This window comes from Typopeltis vanoorti, chromosome 19 (genome assembly GCF_054136105.1).
Source record: "Typopeltis vanoorti isolate ZY-2024b chromosome 19, IOZ_Tvanoo_1.0, whole genome shotgun sequence".
In the NCBI taxonomy this organism is placed as follows: Eukaryota; Metazoa; Arthropoda; class Arachnida; order Uropygi; family Thelyphonidae; genus Typopeltis; species Typopeltis vanoorti.
Genome location: NC_143567.1, coordinates 53,709,909 through 53,728,505, shown reverse-complemented (window position 1 = coordinate 53,728,505; position 18,597 = coordinate 53,709,909). Strand labels below are relative to the sequence as shown.

Below are 18,597 nucleotides of genomic sequence, written 5' to 3'. Positions count from 1 at the left end.
CAGCTGACCTCATCAATCAAGGACTGACTCCAACCAAAGTCACTAGAATGTTGAGATCAGATAAAACACCAATGCCACTGGTGTTGGTCGAAATCTCTAATACACAAAAAAGCATCTATGAATTAACGGACATCTGTAAGCTTAAAATCACAACCGAACCTCTAAGGAAGAAGGCATCGGCAGGGCAGTGCCACAGATGCCAGAGGTTCGGGCATGCCCAAAAACTGTGCAGAGCTGCATATAGATGCCTAAAATGCGGTGAGGGTCATCAAACCAACTCCTGCACCAAACCCAGGTCAACACCTGCCTGTTGTGCCAACTGTAGAGGACCACACCCCTCTAATTACAAGGGTTGCCTTTTCCATCCAAAAAACCGTGGATCATTAAGAAGTAACCACGCTCCTCCAAGAAATGACACAATGCACATCCAAGAAGTCCGCCCTCCAGAACATATTACCTCACATTCAACATCACAGGAAGGCACTAGACCATCAACCATGTCCAAATCATATGCAGAAGCGGTAAGAACCCAGACTTCTTCATCACAAGAGCGAACAAGCTCTAATCTCACTTCAGCTTTAACCTCGTCACTTGCAACAATGCTGCATGAATTCAGCAAAGCAAGCACCTCACCATCCTCCAGAAAAAGATTCTACCTAGAAACCCAATCCATACTAACAGCTCTCTATAATGTTTAAAAAATTTAAACCAAATTCTCTCATGATAACAGCATGGAATGCCAATGGCTTAACAAACAAAATTCTCGAGCTGCAAGAATTTGCAAAAAGATACAATCCAGACATAATCCTGATCAGTGAATCCCACCTCAGACCATCAAACAATCCAAAACTAAGAAGTTATATTTTATACAGGACAGACAGACTTAACTCTAGTGGAGGTGGAACAGCTATCTTTATCAAAAATTATTTAAGCCACAACTCGCTGACCAACCCCCAAACTCTAAACCTTGAGGTGACGGGTGTGGAGGTGCACACAAATAACGCTGGCAAACTCAAAATCTACGCAGCGTACAATCCTCCCAGTATTCCACTATTGACAGCAGACTTAGACTCCATCCTCGGCTCCACAGATTCCATAATCATAGCTGGAGACCTTAACTCTAAACATACGGCTTGGTTCAGTTCGTCAATCAACACCAAAGGACGTACCTTATACAACTACACATTACTCAACTCATCAATAGTAGCTGGACCCACTGACCCCACCCACTACAGCCCATCAGGAAGTTCTGATGTATTAGACATAGTTATCCTCAGAAACATCAAATATCAATACCAGCTGGAGACAGTAGAAGAGCTTAACTCAGATCATAATCCCATCCTACTCAGGTTAGGACTTCAAGACCAACTCTCTCCCCATCATTCTTTCATACCATGGGACAAGCTCTCTAAGGTTCTTCCAATCCACATCGGTCCTCCCCCTGTCATTCGTAAAAAAGAAGAAATAGATCAAGCTGTAAACAACTTAACTAGGCAAATCAACACAGCAATAGCATCAGTCACTCAAACCACTGTCTTCCACGCTTCCAAGATCCCAGAAGAGATAATGGACCTGATTAGAGCCAAAAACAAGGCCAGAAAGCGATATCACAACACCAGAGCCCCGCAGGACAAAGCAACCTTAAACACTTTGAACAGACAGGTTCGAGAAGCCCTCCAGGTCCACAGAAACTCCAAATGGGAAACCAAACTGAAAGAAATCAACCCAGAAGATAACTCCATGTGGAAGTTTGTAAAATCTCTTCGTACCAAAAGACAACCACTTCCCCCTTTAAAGACCAATCTTGGAGTTGCACACACAGATGAAGAAAAAGCAGAAGCCCTAATTGACAATCTGGAAAATCAATGCAGCCCATCTTATGCAAACTTAAATATCAATCTTATTTACAAAGTCCATCGTAAAGTTAGAAATGCACTAAGTCAGCTTAAGGATGATTCAGAAACCATCATCCCCACATCTCCAACAGAAATAATAAATATCATTTCCCATCTGAAGAATAAAAAGGCCCCCGGCCCTGACGGCATTACCAATAGAATAATAAAGCTACTCCCACGGAAAGCCATAATTCATCTAGTTAATATTACCAATTCCATCTTAAGATTCCAATACTTTCCCTCTGATTGGAAAGTCGCGGACATTATACCTCTGAAAAAACCTGGTAATAACCCACAACTTCCCCAAAGCTACAGGCCCATCAGTCTTCTTTCCTGTCTTGGCAAAGTGACAGAAAAGATCATCCTATCAAGACTGCAAACAGCAGTGGACCAACAGAAAATAATCCCAAATGAACAATTTGGGTTTCGCAAAGCTCACAACACGGTGCAACAAATTCACCGACTAACAGAACATATCACTCATGGTTTTAACTGGCACCTTCATACTGCTGCTGTATTTTTGGATGTTGCCAAGGCTTTTGATAAGGTCTGGCATCAAGGCCTTATCTTCAAACTAATTGAAAACAATATCCCAATTAAACTAGTGAAACTCATATATTCATATATCAATGAAAGATACATGCAAGTAAAACTCAACGGAATTGTTTCTTCAAGGCGCAGAATCCAGGCGGGAGTACCTCAAGGTTCTCTTCTGGCCCCAATACTTTTCACAACTTACATGGCAGATGTTCCTCTCAACCCAAAAACTACTACGGCTCTTTATGCCGACGATACCGCTATTCTGGCCAGATCGCTCAGCCCTCACCTAGCAATCACTAGACTCCAAGGAAGTATCAATGAGCTAGCAAACTGGTTCACCAACTGGAGAATTCAAGTAAACCCCCTCAAAAGCTCAGCCATGATGTTTTCAAGAAGAAAGATCTGCAACAAAGAAGACATCCTGCTCTCTGGTCAAAAGATCCCATGGCATTCAGAGACCAAATATCTTGGAGTATTGATGGATAAGAAACTCCTTTTCAACAAACACATCAATCTCGTTTGTTCCAAATCTTCCAAAGTCATAGCTCAGCTCTACCCATTGATCAACCGCAAGAGCAAATTGAACCTACATAATAAATTGCTTCTTTACCGGATGGTAATACGTCCAGTCATCACCTACGCCTCACCAGCATGGAGTCACACTTCAAGATCAAACATTTCAAAATTGCAGAGAATCCAAAATAAATGCCTTAGGATGATCCTGGATGCACCGTGGTTCGTCAGAAATTCACAGATTCACCGAGAAACCGGCATTCCATACATCTCCTCCCTTCTTCGTGATCTTGCAGAAAAATTCTTCGTGAAGTCAAGTTCACATTCAAACCCACTAATCGTGCAAGCTGTCAATTACAATGAGACTGATTACTACAAACACAAAAGACCGAAAGCTATTCTTCTCTCAACTGATCATAGCTAACACTACTGCCCTCAGAGGGCGAGCTTAATTGCTCACAAATCTCCCATTCCCAAATAACTCTCATTACAGATAAAGGGGAATATGAAAAGCACTTGTGCTTCACCCATCCTGTCAGTAACGTCAATGGTCAATGGTCAATGGCAAACCCAAATGCGCATGAGCAATCTTTCGGAAAGGACGGAAATGTGATTTTGCTATGAACTGAAATCGCGTTACATATTTAACAAAACTAGCCTCCATTACGGCGGCTGATGCTGTATAAGAAAACAAATAATTAAAAACTATCTGAGAGTGAAAACAGACTGATAACCAACTGCCCGTTGATTGTTAAATTCAGCAATCCTAACCCGCAAACACATAATTACCGAAGCAGGAAAAATATTACAAACATCAAATTTAATTAAAATCATCCGAATCAAAGCGCCACTGCTAATATGCACAGATCGAGACAGAAGTTAAAACAGTAATATTGACAGGCCAAAAAAAAAAAAAAAAAAGAAAGAAAGTTTTATAGATAGGCCGTGTAGATTCTTTCAGTTATTAAATTGAATACTAAATTCAACGAAATCTAACCACTTTGTCCAGATTTACAATTTCTCTACCATTTTACATAATTAAGTTATAAGAAATTAGAATCGATTCATTTTTTTAAATAAATAATCTTTATGAATAAATGAATTATAAGCATTAATTTCATAATCCTTATTAATTAATTTGTGTTGCTCTTTATTTTATTTTCTGTAATGTAGAATATGTGCCAATATTTAATTATCAGGTATGCATGATAACAATAATAATAAAAAAAATCTGCTTAAAACTGTATAGGTTGAATAGGCATTTTGATATCTATGTACATTAACTGAATACAGTGAGCTCACACCACAAAAAGAGAGTTGTCTTTGCTTAAGATGATGAAAGATTTCCCTATCATATCCAGCCTGCTGAATTGCTGGGGTTCCTGATGTAAGGAGGGGGGGGGGGTGGCAAGTACCAAAGTAGCAATCACATGCAATACTGCAGACCTTGACAATGTAAACGCAGCATTTAAATCATGTCTTTCGTAAATATGCAATAATCAGTCATCTTGACAAGGCGCAGTAATATGATATGCTGCTTTAACCCTGCAAAAACGAACGACAGGTTGCATAAAATGCATAAAAATTTTCTTACGCATTTGTAAGTAAAGAAAAAAAAAAGTAAGTGTGAATAAAAATAAGGGATTATTTTCTTTTCATTTTTCATTATAAATAAAAATGAAATTGTTATTGTGATCTCGGCAAACGCTTGGGGAGTGACGATTTGGTCATTTTTTATGTATAATCTCATAGATGCTATTCGCCCTGAATAGCATTTTTGCAAATACTTTTTTTAAAAAAAAAAATAAAATGCAATAATAAAGCGCTTTTGAAAATTCTAGACAATTTCATTAATTGCTTACAGTTCACCTATTTGTTAAATCTAACTTTAAGAGATAGGTTCACTTTACATTTATATTGCAATAACACAGGGATATTCGTAAGTGGCCTTATCAACAAAGAAAAATGAAAACTGTTGCTTCCATATCCTTTGATGTGTTAATCTTTGCAACACTTGATAACTCAGCAATTAGTTACGCCTTTAACAATTGCATAGCAACATCGAAATTGTCTCATAGAGTACCTGTTTGGGGAATTTCAAAAATAAACAAATATGCAAAGCAACGGATCTTCTAACATGCGTCACATGCGCTAGTTAGGACTACACGCACAACGGCAATTATAATTATGCTGTAATAAGATAACGTTGGAACATTATGTCTTTTTCATTAGGACTAAAATAAATAAATAAATAACATGAAATACGGGTTTTAGTGTAGGTTTTTAGGTTTTTTAGTAAGTTTTTAGTAGATAGGTTTTTAGTGTAGGAATCATTGTTTTAATAAAGTAATAAAAAATTAAATATGGATTATTTATCTAAAACTATAACACTTTATTTATAGAATTTTTGCTTCATATTATTATTATTATCAAAAAAACCTCCATGGAGTCAAAGACTCATCTTGTGAGAAGTCCACTGTTATACGCACAGTTTATCATACCGCGCCTTAAATATGTTCACTGTCTCTGCGCTCACCGCACTCTCAGACAAGGCATTCCTATCACTCACCATTCTCCATGCAAAAAAACCTACTCCTTACTCCCTTGCTCACACCCTCCTTATACAGCTTCCGGGGATAAACTCTTGTTCTCTTCCTATTTTCACCCATACTGTGCAAAACCTCCCCTACATTAATCTAATAGTAACCTCTTAATAACTTATATGACTCAATCAATCATATCAGAGATGGAATGTGTACTCTACATTCCATCTCTGCTTCCCAAATTTCGAAATCTTACACTTTGCAACATCGAATTTAAATCCCCACTCATTTACCCTCTTATCCAGTGCATTCAAGTCCTCTTGCAAAGCTACGGCATCCGCTCTACTCCTGATAGCTCTTCACAACTTTGCATCATCTGCAAACAACAGCATATCACGATTCAAACCTCTTCAAATATCATTTACATACAAATTAAACAGCAATGGACCCAAAACAGACCCTTGGAGTACACCACTAGTAACTCTTCTATTGTGGGATATCGCTCCTCCATAGACAACTCGCTGATACCTGTCAGACAGCCAATCTCCAATCCAGCGAACTAATCTACTGTTCGGCCCCATACCTTCCAATTTAATTACCAGCTTGTCATGTGGCAATTTATCAAACTCCATTGCAAAATCTAAATTATACCACTTTATATGCAACACCCTTATCCAACGCATTTGTCACTTTATTATAAAAATTAAGCAAATTGCTAAAGCACGATCTTCCTATAGTATGCTGGCTGCTAAAGAGTATTTTTCTGTTGTCAACCGAATTCTGAATCTTAGTCCTAACTAACTTCTCTAATACCTTAATTAAAGAAGTTAGTTCCCACAAATCCAGACACACACAGACTGGTCTATAATTCTAAGCCCTATTCTTTTCACCTCCCTTGTGAATCGGAACTCTTTCCACTTCTTTGAAACTTCACCCAGTGCAAGACTCATGTTGAAAAGATATGCAAAAGCTGTCGTTAACTCTCTGGAACATTCTCTCAAAACACGTGATGAAATAACATGAAATCCTACAGCCTTATTTACATCAAGTCTATTCAATTCCTCATATACTTCCTTTCACTTACTAACAGTTCCTCCTTTCTCACTGCTTTCAAGGTCTGTATGATGTCACATTCATAAGAATGAAATACCTTTATATATTGCTCATTAAATATCTCAGTTATATCCTCCGCAGCGGTTATCATTCCTCCATTTTTACATCAATCCCATCCTACCATAATCATTCTTTCTTCTATTGGCCACATATCGAAAAAACTCCTTAGGATTTTTTTTTTAACAGCATGAGCTTACTGCTGCTCATACTGCACTTTTGCTAGCCTTATCAAACGAGTCATCTTCCTCGCCTGCTATTTCTACTTGTCATGCAACTGGTTGTTATAACCACTCATCTTGTGTTTCTTCCATAATACCTTCTTCTTCCAGATTGCATACTTTATCTCTTGATTCATCCATTTCACACCTACTCTATTTACCCTCTTAAACTTTGGAATACATTCTGATATTGCCTCCACCCAATAGTTCTTGAGTAGGGTCCAAGCAGCATTGATATCCTTTCCATCCAGTTCCTCTTTCCAATTTATTATCACAAGCTCTTTCCTGAGCTTTTCATAATTACCAGTATTATAATTCCACATATATCCCTTTCTAACAGACGTCATCGAATGACTTGTCACCCTGCAAGGGATCACCTCGTGGTCACTCTCACCAACTGGTGGAAGATTTGACACTTCACTTATAAAAACATCATCTGATGAGATGATCAAATTCAATACTCTTGATCCTCGTGTACCCTCAGTTACGTACTGCTTAAGGTAACTGTCTTTTAAAAACTCCAAAAATTCATTTTCTTTACCCCCCAGATGCAGTCTTTTGATTCCAGTCTATATTACCATAATTAAAGTCGCCCATAATGATCACTCGTTTCTTGATAGCTAGGCCAATTCGCTTATACATTATCTACTCATTACCCTCCACATTACCAGGTTTATAAAACACCCAACTAAATATTTCATCCCTTACTTCTACCTCACACCATATTGCCTCAAAACCGCTGCCATTATTTGACCTTGCAAATTCACCTTAGATGGGCAGAACTCATCTGCTACCATCAACAGTACTCCTCCTCCCTTTCTTCCTGGTCTGCCTTCACGAAAAGTATCATATCCGTTCATTTCTATTCCTGTCAGGATGTCATCGTCATCTAACCATGTCTCGCTTATACCAACAATTTTGGGGCGAATAAACTCAACCAAAGCAACAATTTCGATCACCTTATTTCGAATACTTCTAGCACTAGTAAATAAACATAAGAAATCATTACTGCTTCTAGCAGTCCTACGAACGTCACTTCTCCGATGTGACTCTTCAATACCTTCCCCAGTTACTTCCTCTATATTGCCACCAATTCTACAACTTTCCTCACACCTAAACTCTTCCCAGCCATCACGGGCCATCTCCATCTGTGTTTGCTAGCTTATACATTCACCTCTGAATCCCACATCCGTATGTTTCATAAAGTATCTTCCCGTTCACCTTATGACGCGTATGACGTGTTTATCTTCTTTCATTTGAAACAATAGCACAATCGCAAATGATTTGATGCGTGACTTTTATTTTGGTCATGGGAAATGATGAAATTTAAAATTACCATAAAATTGCATATAAATAAATAAATATGCATTTATTTATTTATTTTAAAATGTCTTTTACTAACCCTCGTAGGTCATTAGTTTATTATTATTATTATTATTATTATACAAACTCCTCCTCCTGGAGTCACGACTCATTGAGGGAGGCTATAGTAAGATACATTCCAACAGAGATAATGTTTATCGTAGGAATTCCCTCGTTCTTCTTCTACTTCCACTTTTTCTATCAAATAACAAAATATACGTTCAATATCAATCCTATAACTGTCCCTTGATAATTTAAATGTCTTAATCACATCACCGATTCGTTTAAAATTCATCATTCTATCCACAATTATATTTCTGTCCTCATAATAGCTTGTCTCCTATTATACCCAATTTTGTGGGGTTATTGCTTTCATAATTCATGCACTCTGTAGATGACCATAGAGGAGATTCAGAAATCCCGCTCTTGCGATCAAACGTGTTTTTTTTTTTTAATTATTATTTTTTTTTTCCTGCATAGCAATTGGAAAAACAGCAGAACATTGCGCTCTTCGATTGGAAAATACCTGGGCTCGATTCTCGGCGTGACGAGGGGAATCCTTATATGAGCTTTTTCAATTGAAGGTGAGGTAGCCAGTTCTCATACGGAGGTAGCAGATTTTTTCTCCCGGAAACTTGAGTTTTTCATCCCGCGTACAGACAAATAGGTTTTCAGAACACACGCAATTTACAGACAAAAAATACTGTTGTTGGTGATGGGCGGTAGATGGCGTTGATGGAAGTAGCGTCATACTAGAAGAATTAAGTAGCAGTGGAGAGGAGAGGGTGAGATATATTGAGCGAAGCAGAGTAGCGTTCCCTTCTGCGATAAGTCCTTTCACTCCCCGGAAGTATCACGTGAATAATAATAAATTTGCATTGCGGGCTGCGATTTGCATCAGTGTTTCTGACAAACTAAAATATATCTAAATATGATATGAAATTCCTGATATGTACCTTCAAGAGGTATATGGGTTATCATGTCCCATGCTATTTTTGTTCCTTTTTTTATTTCATTTTGCCTTCTGGATTATATTCGCCATTACGTGTAAGCTATCATAGTAGTTAAAATCAATATTTGCTTATCATTATGAGAAACTGGCAACAAATCCTACTATATGTGTAAAAAGATACATCTTCGAGAAAATATTCCATCTCCTGTTAATAACGTATCTTGTTTAAGCTGCATAAATTAGCTATGTACAAATAAAATGTTTATTTAGAGGGGCGGGGGGGGTATAATTTACAAATGCTGTCTCCGTCCCTGAAATTGCCAAGAACAAATGGACACTTATTAGTAAATGGACACAATTTAACATATATCATAATGTTCATAATTATTCGAAATACGGATTGATTAAATTTTCTGCATTAGTCTTATTTATATATCTTTATAAAACCTCGGACATAAAATGTATTACGTTTGAATAAAAGAAAGGATAAGAAATAATAAATTTTACTAAAATCCTGAATAATATTTAGGCTAAAATCCTGAATAATAAATATTATTCAGGATTTTAGTCAAGTATAAAAACAATGCAAATCTCACGAGAGTTTGGTAATAAAGTATTTGCTCTGTCCTATCTTTCAAAGTTTATCATTATCATTATTATTATTATTATTATTTGTCACCTCCAGGGAGTCCAAAGACTTATCGAGGGACGACATCTACTCTACAGCTCTCCCTCAACTACTCACAATCCACCAACTGACCGCAACTACACCAATGCCATCTATCGCCGCAACCACCATTAGTAGTTTTAAAGGTCAATCGAAATCTTATGTCCCTTAATTTTATAATTAAACTTAGGTAAATGAGTATTAAGGTAGTATTTGTAAAAAAAAAAAAAAAAAAAATCATTAAATGGGGACTCAACGCAATGAACGCTTAGAAGATAGAGGGCGCGACTAAGTTTGTCGTTTGGTTTCAGAAGTGCGTAATGTTTTAGACAATACGTGACAAACCAAAATGCGCATGAGCAATGTTTTGGAAAGAACGGAATGTGGATTTTGGTATCAACTGAAATCGTGTTACACATATTTAGCAAAATTAGCCTCCATTACAGCGGTTAATTCAATTCTGTTCAAAAAAAACTAATAATAATGAAAAACTATCTGAGAGTGAAACTGTCAACTGCCCGAACGCGCAGACACATAATTACCGAAGCAGGAAAAATATCACAAATACCAAATTTAATTAAAATCTTCCGAATCAAAGCGCCACTGCTAATATGCACAGATCGAGACAGAATGAGAGTTCTTTGAACTTTGAACTTAATTGGTTGATGGACTGAGTCCTTGACTCTTTATCCCTTCATCTGGATTTTAGATTGTGGGTGATGAGATTATTGTGGGTAATTTACCCGCTCATTGTGAGCATTGAGGCTGTATCAGCTTTCTCTTGCGATGGAGGATTTCGGTTTTTTATGTTTGAAACGATCTGATGGCTTGCAGTCCGCTGCCTGTCGAATTAGCTGATTTGGGTGATTATCCGTGATTGTGAAGAATTTCTCTGCAATGCTTGTCATGGTGGTCTTAATATCTGGAAGATTGGCTTCTTGATGTAACTGGATGTTTCTGATGAACCATGGGGCATTAAATGCCATTCTTAGGCATTTATTCTGTATTATCTGAAGTCTGTTGATGTTGCTTTTAGTCGTGTGACCCCAGGTTGGAGAGGCATAAGTTAGTTGCGGTCTGATTACCGATTTGAAAAGGAGGATTTTGTTGCTTATGCTTAGGAAGCTGTTCCTGTTCAAAAGTGGATATAGCTGTGCTATAGTCTGACTTGCCTTAGTGGCAACACTATCCATATGTGACTTGAAGTTTAGACGTCTATCAAGATGAATTCCCAGATATTTGGTAGAATTGCGCCAAGGGATGATTTTACCAAACATTTGTATGCTTGTATTCGGTTCTGCTTTACGTCTGGTGAAAAGTACTGCAGAGCTTTTGTTTGGATTAATTGCGATACGCCACTTGGTGTACCAATCCTCCAATTTTCATTGACTGCTCTCTGCAGCTTGATTGTGGCCAGGTGTGGACGGAGGGATCTGGCTATAATGATTGTATCGTCGGCATACAGAGCGGTGATAGCTGGAGACAGTTTGGGGAGATCTGCCATGTATATGGAGAAGAGTAGGGGAGAGAGTAGAGAGCCTTGAGGTACTCCGGCCGTGATTCTCCTCTCTGTGGATCTGATACCGTTGAGTTTTATTTTAAATTTTCTGTTGTGTAGATATGATTTGATAAGTAGCACTAGTGGCAATGGAATACCAACTTCGTGTAGTTTAAAAATTAGTCCATGATGCCATACTCTATCAAATGCCTGAGTGATGTCTAGAAAAACTGCGCCAGTGTGTTGGTGCCATTCATACCCTTGGGTTATATATTCGATAACTCTGTAAATTTGTAGCGTTGTGGAGTGATATTTCCTAAAGCCGAATTGTTCATCTTGAATTATATGGTTGATATCTGTTGCCTCTTGAAGCCGTGTGAGAATAGCACGTTCGGCTATCTTACCTATGCATGAAAGAAGGCTGATTGGTCTGTAATTTTCAGGAAACTGTGTATTTTTTCCAGGTTTGGGAATTAGAAAAACGTCGGCAATTTTCCATCGTTGTGGGAAATAATTTAGCCGGAGGATGGCATTAATGATGGCTACTAGATGCATAACCCCTTTGCGAGGAAGTAACTTGAATACCTTGTTTGTTATTCCATCTGGACCCGGAGCCTTTTTGTTATTTAGTTTTCTTAAAATCTCATATACTTCTGTTGGTGACACGGATTTGTTATTGGATTGGATTGAGGCATTTTGAGTTATTTTACGCACTTGGGTGTGAATTTTACTTATGAAATTTATATCTGTATTGATATAATTGGGGCTGCATTGTTTTTCTAAACTGTCAGCAAATGCTTCAGCTTTTTCCTCGTCGTTGTAGACAACATTAGATTCACCTTGGATTGGAGGAAATGTAAAACGCTTTGAACGGAGTGATTTCATCATTTTCCATAATGATTGATCCTCTGTGTTTAATTGGAAAATTTTGTTATTCCAGAGTTGGTTACGGTGGTCCTTTAGGGCATATCGAACCTGGTTTGTTGCTCTATTGACTGCATGTTTATCCGCTGGGTCCATTGTTCTCTGATATTGTCTTCTTAATCTGTTTTTCTCTTGGATAAGACGTTTTATATCCTGTGGAAGTTTATTTGATGGTGTACATTTGGTTATATTTGTTACCTGTGTTATAGCTGTCAGCAGTTGTTTTTCAAGAGTCTTCACTGCTTTTTCTACATCTTCAGCAGATGTTATATGCGGTATTGGACCAAGGTTTTCCTGGAAGGTTGAGGGAAGTTGTTTCCAATTTATAAATGTGGTGGTGTTTTCTGTTAAATCTTGTATGGTGCCTAGTTGTAATGATGGGGTTATGATCAGAACTTAAGTCGTTGATTGCTTGTATCTGATAGCTGTGCGCTATGTTTTTTAATATAGCTATATCTAGTACATCAGGACGTCCGGTAGCTCCATAATGTGTGGGTTCAGTGGGTCCTATTACTGTTATATTTCTTGAAGTGGTGTAAGAGTTGAGTATTCTTCCATTAATATTTGAGTTTCTGCTGTTCCAGACTGAGTGTTTGGCATTAAGATCTCCGGCTATAATCACTGCTCTGCCTGTATTTAGTATCACCTCTAAGTCAGATTCAAGGAGTTTTTTATTTGGGGGGTTGTAGGCTGCATATATCGTAATGCTGCTTGTGTTTTCCATATGTATTTCTATTCCTGTAGTTTCCATGTGTTCTGTTTGGGGTTCTGCTATTGAATTATGTTTTATGTTTCTTTTCACAAAGATGGCAGTGCCTCCACCTCTAGCAAAGCATCTGTCTGTACGGTAAGTGCTATAACCATTGATTCTGATTTTGTCACTTGGACGAAGATGTGTTTCATTTATGAGGATGATGTCTGCTTGAGTTTCTGCTGCAAACTCCTGCAGCTCCTGTAATTTAATAGATAAACCATTTGCATTCCATGAAACAATTTGTAATGATTTCGGTTTTCTTTTAGACTTATCCATTAAGAATTTCCATAAAGTGATTGTGTATGCCTTAAGATGATATCTTTGGCTTCTTGAGTTGGGTTGGTTTGTTGTAGTTCAGCAAGCATTTCACCTAAGTGGCTTGTTATGTTCAGTAGGATAGGTTTGTTGGTTTGCTGTGACTGCTTTGGTTTTGGGTCTTTTTGGAAGGTTGATCTTGTAACTTCAGCATACGATCTTCCATCCGTTGTGGAGACTATGGTTTGATGGGAAGACGCTTGTTGTTGAAGAGGTTTACTGGTTTTGAGTTGTAATTTTTGGTTTTGGGGAAATGCTATACAGCCCCTATAGTTTGCAGGGTGTGGTCCTCCGCAGTTTGCACACTTTGCTGGAAGTGTACGAGGTTTATGGCATTCATTTGATGCATGTTTGCCACCACATTTCACGCAACGAAATTCAGCCTTGCAGCATCGTTGGGCATGCCCTATCTTCTGGCATCTATGGCACTGGGTTGTAGTTGATTTGTTTCAATGCCTCAACTTTTATGACTAGATCACAGATGGTTTGGAGATTGTATATATGTTTTTGGTCTTTACTTATTTCCACTAGAATTAGGGGATAGGGTGTTTTATCAGCTCTCCGCATTCGGCTGACTTTAATTGGGCTAAATTCCTTAAGTTGGAGGTCTGTAGTGAGGTCTTCTATTTGTAATGTTTCAGTTACTCCCCTTAACACTACTTTTAAATTTTTTTCACTGTTGAGTGCAAAAGTGTGGTATGGCAAATTGTTGTTGTCTAGAAGTTTGGTCATTTTTCTGTAATCTGATGATGTTTTAGGTTGTATGCGAATCCCTTCTTCTGTGTTTGTGGCTTTAATGAAGGTGATATCTGAAGATTTCAGTGTGGATGCAACGGACGTCCAGTGCTCCTTGGCCCTTAGGACGACTGGGGGTACCCTTTCTTTAATTACATTATCTGGTTCTATCTCCGCTGTTTTGGGTGTATCTGCAGTAGAGGAGATTTCCCTTTTCTTTTTGACTGTTTGGAATTCTGTGTTGGTTTCCAAAAACTGCGGAGTATTATCCAGAGATGCAGCATTCTCTATATTCGTGGAGTGACTTGATTCTGGTTCAGTCAGCATACTTCCTTCATTAAAATCATCCATCCTATCTTCTGTGACTGCTGTAGGGGGGGGAATGTATCTAACAGCTTTACTTTCCCTGGCCAGTTGTCGCTCAATAGTTTTCCTAATCTTAGGAATTCTCTGTAAACTTCTTCGAATATGCTTTCATTGAGAGGTTTTGTCATGACTGATAGAAGGCAACAACTCTATTAGAATAAAGTTTGAGAATTGGGTCCTAGAGCCCAATGTAAATATCCCGTAGATCAAATCGATCTACCAGCAAAGGTAGTAAATGTTTCACAGAATGAAGAACACTTACCTCTATATATCAATATCCCGTAGATCAAATCGATCTACCAGCATCAGTAGCAAATATTTTACAAAATAAATTTTTCTTCAGAAAATGAAGAACGCTCATAACAACTATTTAAATCACTGATCACATATATAAACACTTGGCAACCGCCATTACGCACCAGCGCCCTCAGAATGAGAGTTCATTGTTTTATAAATCTTTTATAGAATGGGAAGATAACGTATATAAAATTCGAAATGAAATATGTTGTTTTATTAAACGTAGCTTCTAATTAGATTTAAAACTTAAAACGGTAATAGTGACAGGCCAAAAAAATGTTTTATAAATAGCTCATGTAGATTCTTTCAGTTATTAAAATGAATACTAAATCTATCACTAAAATCTAACCAGTTTGTCCAGATTTATAATTTCCCTACCATTTTACATAATCTAGTTATAATAAATTAGAATCGATTCAGTTTTTTATTTAACTAAATAATGTTTATGAATCAATGAATTACAAGCATTGCTCTTTTTTTTGTGTGTGTGTTGCTCTTTATTTTATTTTCTGTACTGTGGAATATATACGAATATTTCATTAGCAGCTATGCATGATAACAATAATAATAAAAATATGCTTAAAACTGTATAGGTTGTGTAAGCAATTTGCTATATATGTACATATAGAGTATAAAAAGAGAGTGGTTTTCCCTTAAGTTGATGAAGGATTTCACAAGCATATACATCCTGATGAACTGCTGTGTTTCTTGTTGTTGGAGGGTATAGGCAAGTAACAAAGTAGCAATCACACGCAATATCGTAGACCGTGACAATGTAAACACAATATTTAAATCATGTCTTTCGTAAATATGAATGATAAGCCATCTTGACAAAGTGTTGTGACATCATGAGCTGCTTTAAAAACCTCTAAAAACGACCAACAGGTAGCGTAATACATAATTATTTTCTTCCGCATTTTTAAATAAAAAAAATATTAAGAGTGAATCAAAAATAAGGGATTATTTTCTTTTCATTTTTCATTATACACAAAAATGAAATTTATCGTGATCTGGGGATTGTTCGTTTTTTATGTATAATCTCATAAATGTTATTCACTCCGAATAGCATTTTTGCAAATGCTTTTTTTTTTAAAAAAAATAAAAAATAAAAAAAAATGCAATAATAAAGCTCTTTTGAAAATTCTAGACAATTGCATTAATTGCTTACAGTTCACCTATTTGTTAAATCTAACTTTAAGAGATAGGTTCACTTTACATTTATATTGCAATAACACAGGGATATTCGTAAGTGACCTTATCAACAAAGCAAAAAGAAAACCGGTTGTTTCCATACATATGTTCATATCCGCTGATGTGTTAATCTTTATAAACAGCACTTGATAATTCAGAAATTAGTTACGCCTTTAACATTTGCATACCAACATCGATATTGTCTCATGGAGTACCTGTTTTCAGAATTTCAAAAATAAACAATATGCAAAGCAACGGATCTTCTAACATGCGTCACAAGCGCTAGTTAGGACTACACGCACAACGGCAATTATAATTATGCTGTAATAAGATAACGTTGAAAACATTGCCTTTTTCATCAGGACCAAAAAATAAAAAATAACACGAAATAGGTTTTACCGGACACTTTATGGCATGACTCTTATGATATTAACAATATAAATTAGTTGTGTAGGAATAATTTTTTTAATAAAGTAATAAAAAAATTAAATACGGATTACTTACCTAATGGAATTTTTGCTTCCTATTATTATTATTATTATTATTATTATTTATTAATTAATTTATTTTTTTTAATTTTTTATTTTTTATCATGATCATGATTTTGATTCTGATCATTAATATTATCAATAGCTAACTTACCAGTCATTTCGAAAATTCTAGAAAAAATAACACACACCAGGCTACAGAACTATTTACAGAAGTACAACATTATCTCAAAAAACCAATACGGCTTTCAGAAAACAAAAAGCACCATCACTTTATTAGAAGACATCGCCGACACCATAAACAAGCCTTCGATAAAAACAAGTACGCCGTCCTAAAGCTTTTGATACACTTGAACATGACATACTACTCACCAGTGGCGTCCCGTACATAAGCACTGTGAGACTGCAGCACTCCCCCCCCCCCCCCCAAGGAAAAAATGAAAAAATTAAATTTTGTTTGTGCTTATAAATAATAACAATGCTTATAACATTATATAAATGAAGTAAGACGTAAAACTTTTATTATTGGTGTTTGTAAGTGGTGAGGGTGAAATATTTTTAATAAAGCAATTTTTTAATATGTAAATTTATTTATAAATAAATTGGTTACTGATTAGAAAAAAAAAGATTTTTTTAAAAATTTTATTTTGTATATGCAGTACCCCCCACTTAAAATTTTCACCGGCCGCCACTACTACTCATTAAACTATACTCAATCGTGATAAGAAGAACACTGCATATATGGAATTACCTCTCAAACAGAACACAAGCAACAAAAATAGGTACATGTCACCACACTACTAGCAGTTCACACAGATATCAACAAGACTCTTGCCAAAGCACAAGACCTAAATGATATCACAACATACTTCTACTAAAGCTCAATTGTAGTCAACGGCACCACCAAGACACAGATGTTAATAATACATAATAATCCGAGAATCACGTACCCCGCATCACTATCGCTACACTGTCGCACATATTACTGCATTAACAACAAAAATGCCTGCCAATGTCCCGAAATCAAACCTGTAACGCATGCAAAAGACCTTGGCGTTTACACAGATTGCTACATTAAATGGACAAAACATATAGAATACCTACATGCTAAACTCCGCATCATCGCAGCAAAACTCTTCCAAGTAAAAGACAGGATTCCATCTAACATAACATCCTTTATCACGGTGTCTGTGAATCTGTACTCAGGTACAGTATAACGGTCTACTCAAACGCATCAAATAGCTACTTAACAAAATTAGAAATATTACATAGGAAAATTGTGTCAACAGTGATTTGGAGACCTTATACACAACAATCAATATCCGAACTGCTTATGGCGACACACGGAATCCTATCTATCCCAATGGCTTTAACAGGCCTTTTGAGGCCCACAACCTTCCAAGCATGCTTGGATTTCGTAACCGAAATACGAGGATAGAATGGTCACTCCTATGCCTCAAGGTATTCTTGGCTGTATTCCTGTGTGTTCACGGGGCCGGTTTGCCTGCTTGCGGGATGAAAAACGCCAGATAAACTGGCGGAAAAAACCCTACTGCCCGCGCCCAAGACCAGCTAACTTGGCTATGGCTGAGGAAGATCCTTCAGCTCCTCACGTCTCCGACGAGAATCGAACCTAGGACATTCCTTCCCCAGGCATATGGTTGCGAAGCGCAAAGCCACTAGGCTAACCGCGCGGACTCAGAATCCTGAGCATTAAAAATCTGAAACACTACATAATGTTACTAAGGAATTACTTCAACATCACCTATCGTAACAACAGAGACACATATCGCATAACACGACCCACAACAACTCTTTACGTCCCTAGACCCTTCAATAATTCATACAGTTCTTTTATGAGATCGCATCTGATACCCACGCTATTCAACAACCTACCAAGAAATTTAAAACACATAGATAACTACAGAACCTTAAAACGCGAAGTATGAAAACTATACCAAGAAAGTTAATATACCATTAACACTAATATACACATCGCAAATCATCAGCATCCAAAGCCTACATCCCGTGCATAAACAGTACCAAATAAAATAAATAGTGAAGGCTAATCCTACTCTCTTCATAAAAGCTAACCCTGGCTTCAAAGTAGGGGGGGATATTAGCCCGCCACATTCAACTAATCCTCATAATCATAGAATGCAAATTATTCTAATGTATATGTTCAATACCGTGTATAATAATAAATGATGATACTGATATGGAAAA

General features: G+C 37.0%; 2 protein-coding genes across 2 annotated transcripts in view; one reads left to right on the top strand and one right to left on the bottom strand.

Annotated features, from left to right (window-relative positions):
* Positions 1–18,597, top strand: part of LOC150096122 (uncharacterized) — a 135,979-nt gene that overhangs the window by 805 nt on the left and 116,577 nt on the right. The gene's annotated exons all lie outside the window — the stretch shown is intronic.
* LOC150096124 (organic cation transporter protein-like) overlaps positions 1–18,597 on the bottom strand; it is a 104,899-nt gene that overhangs the window by 67,864 nt on the left and 18,438 nt on the right. The gene's annotated exons all lie outside the window — the stretch shown is intronic.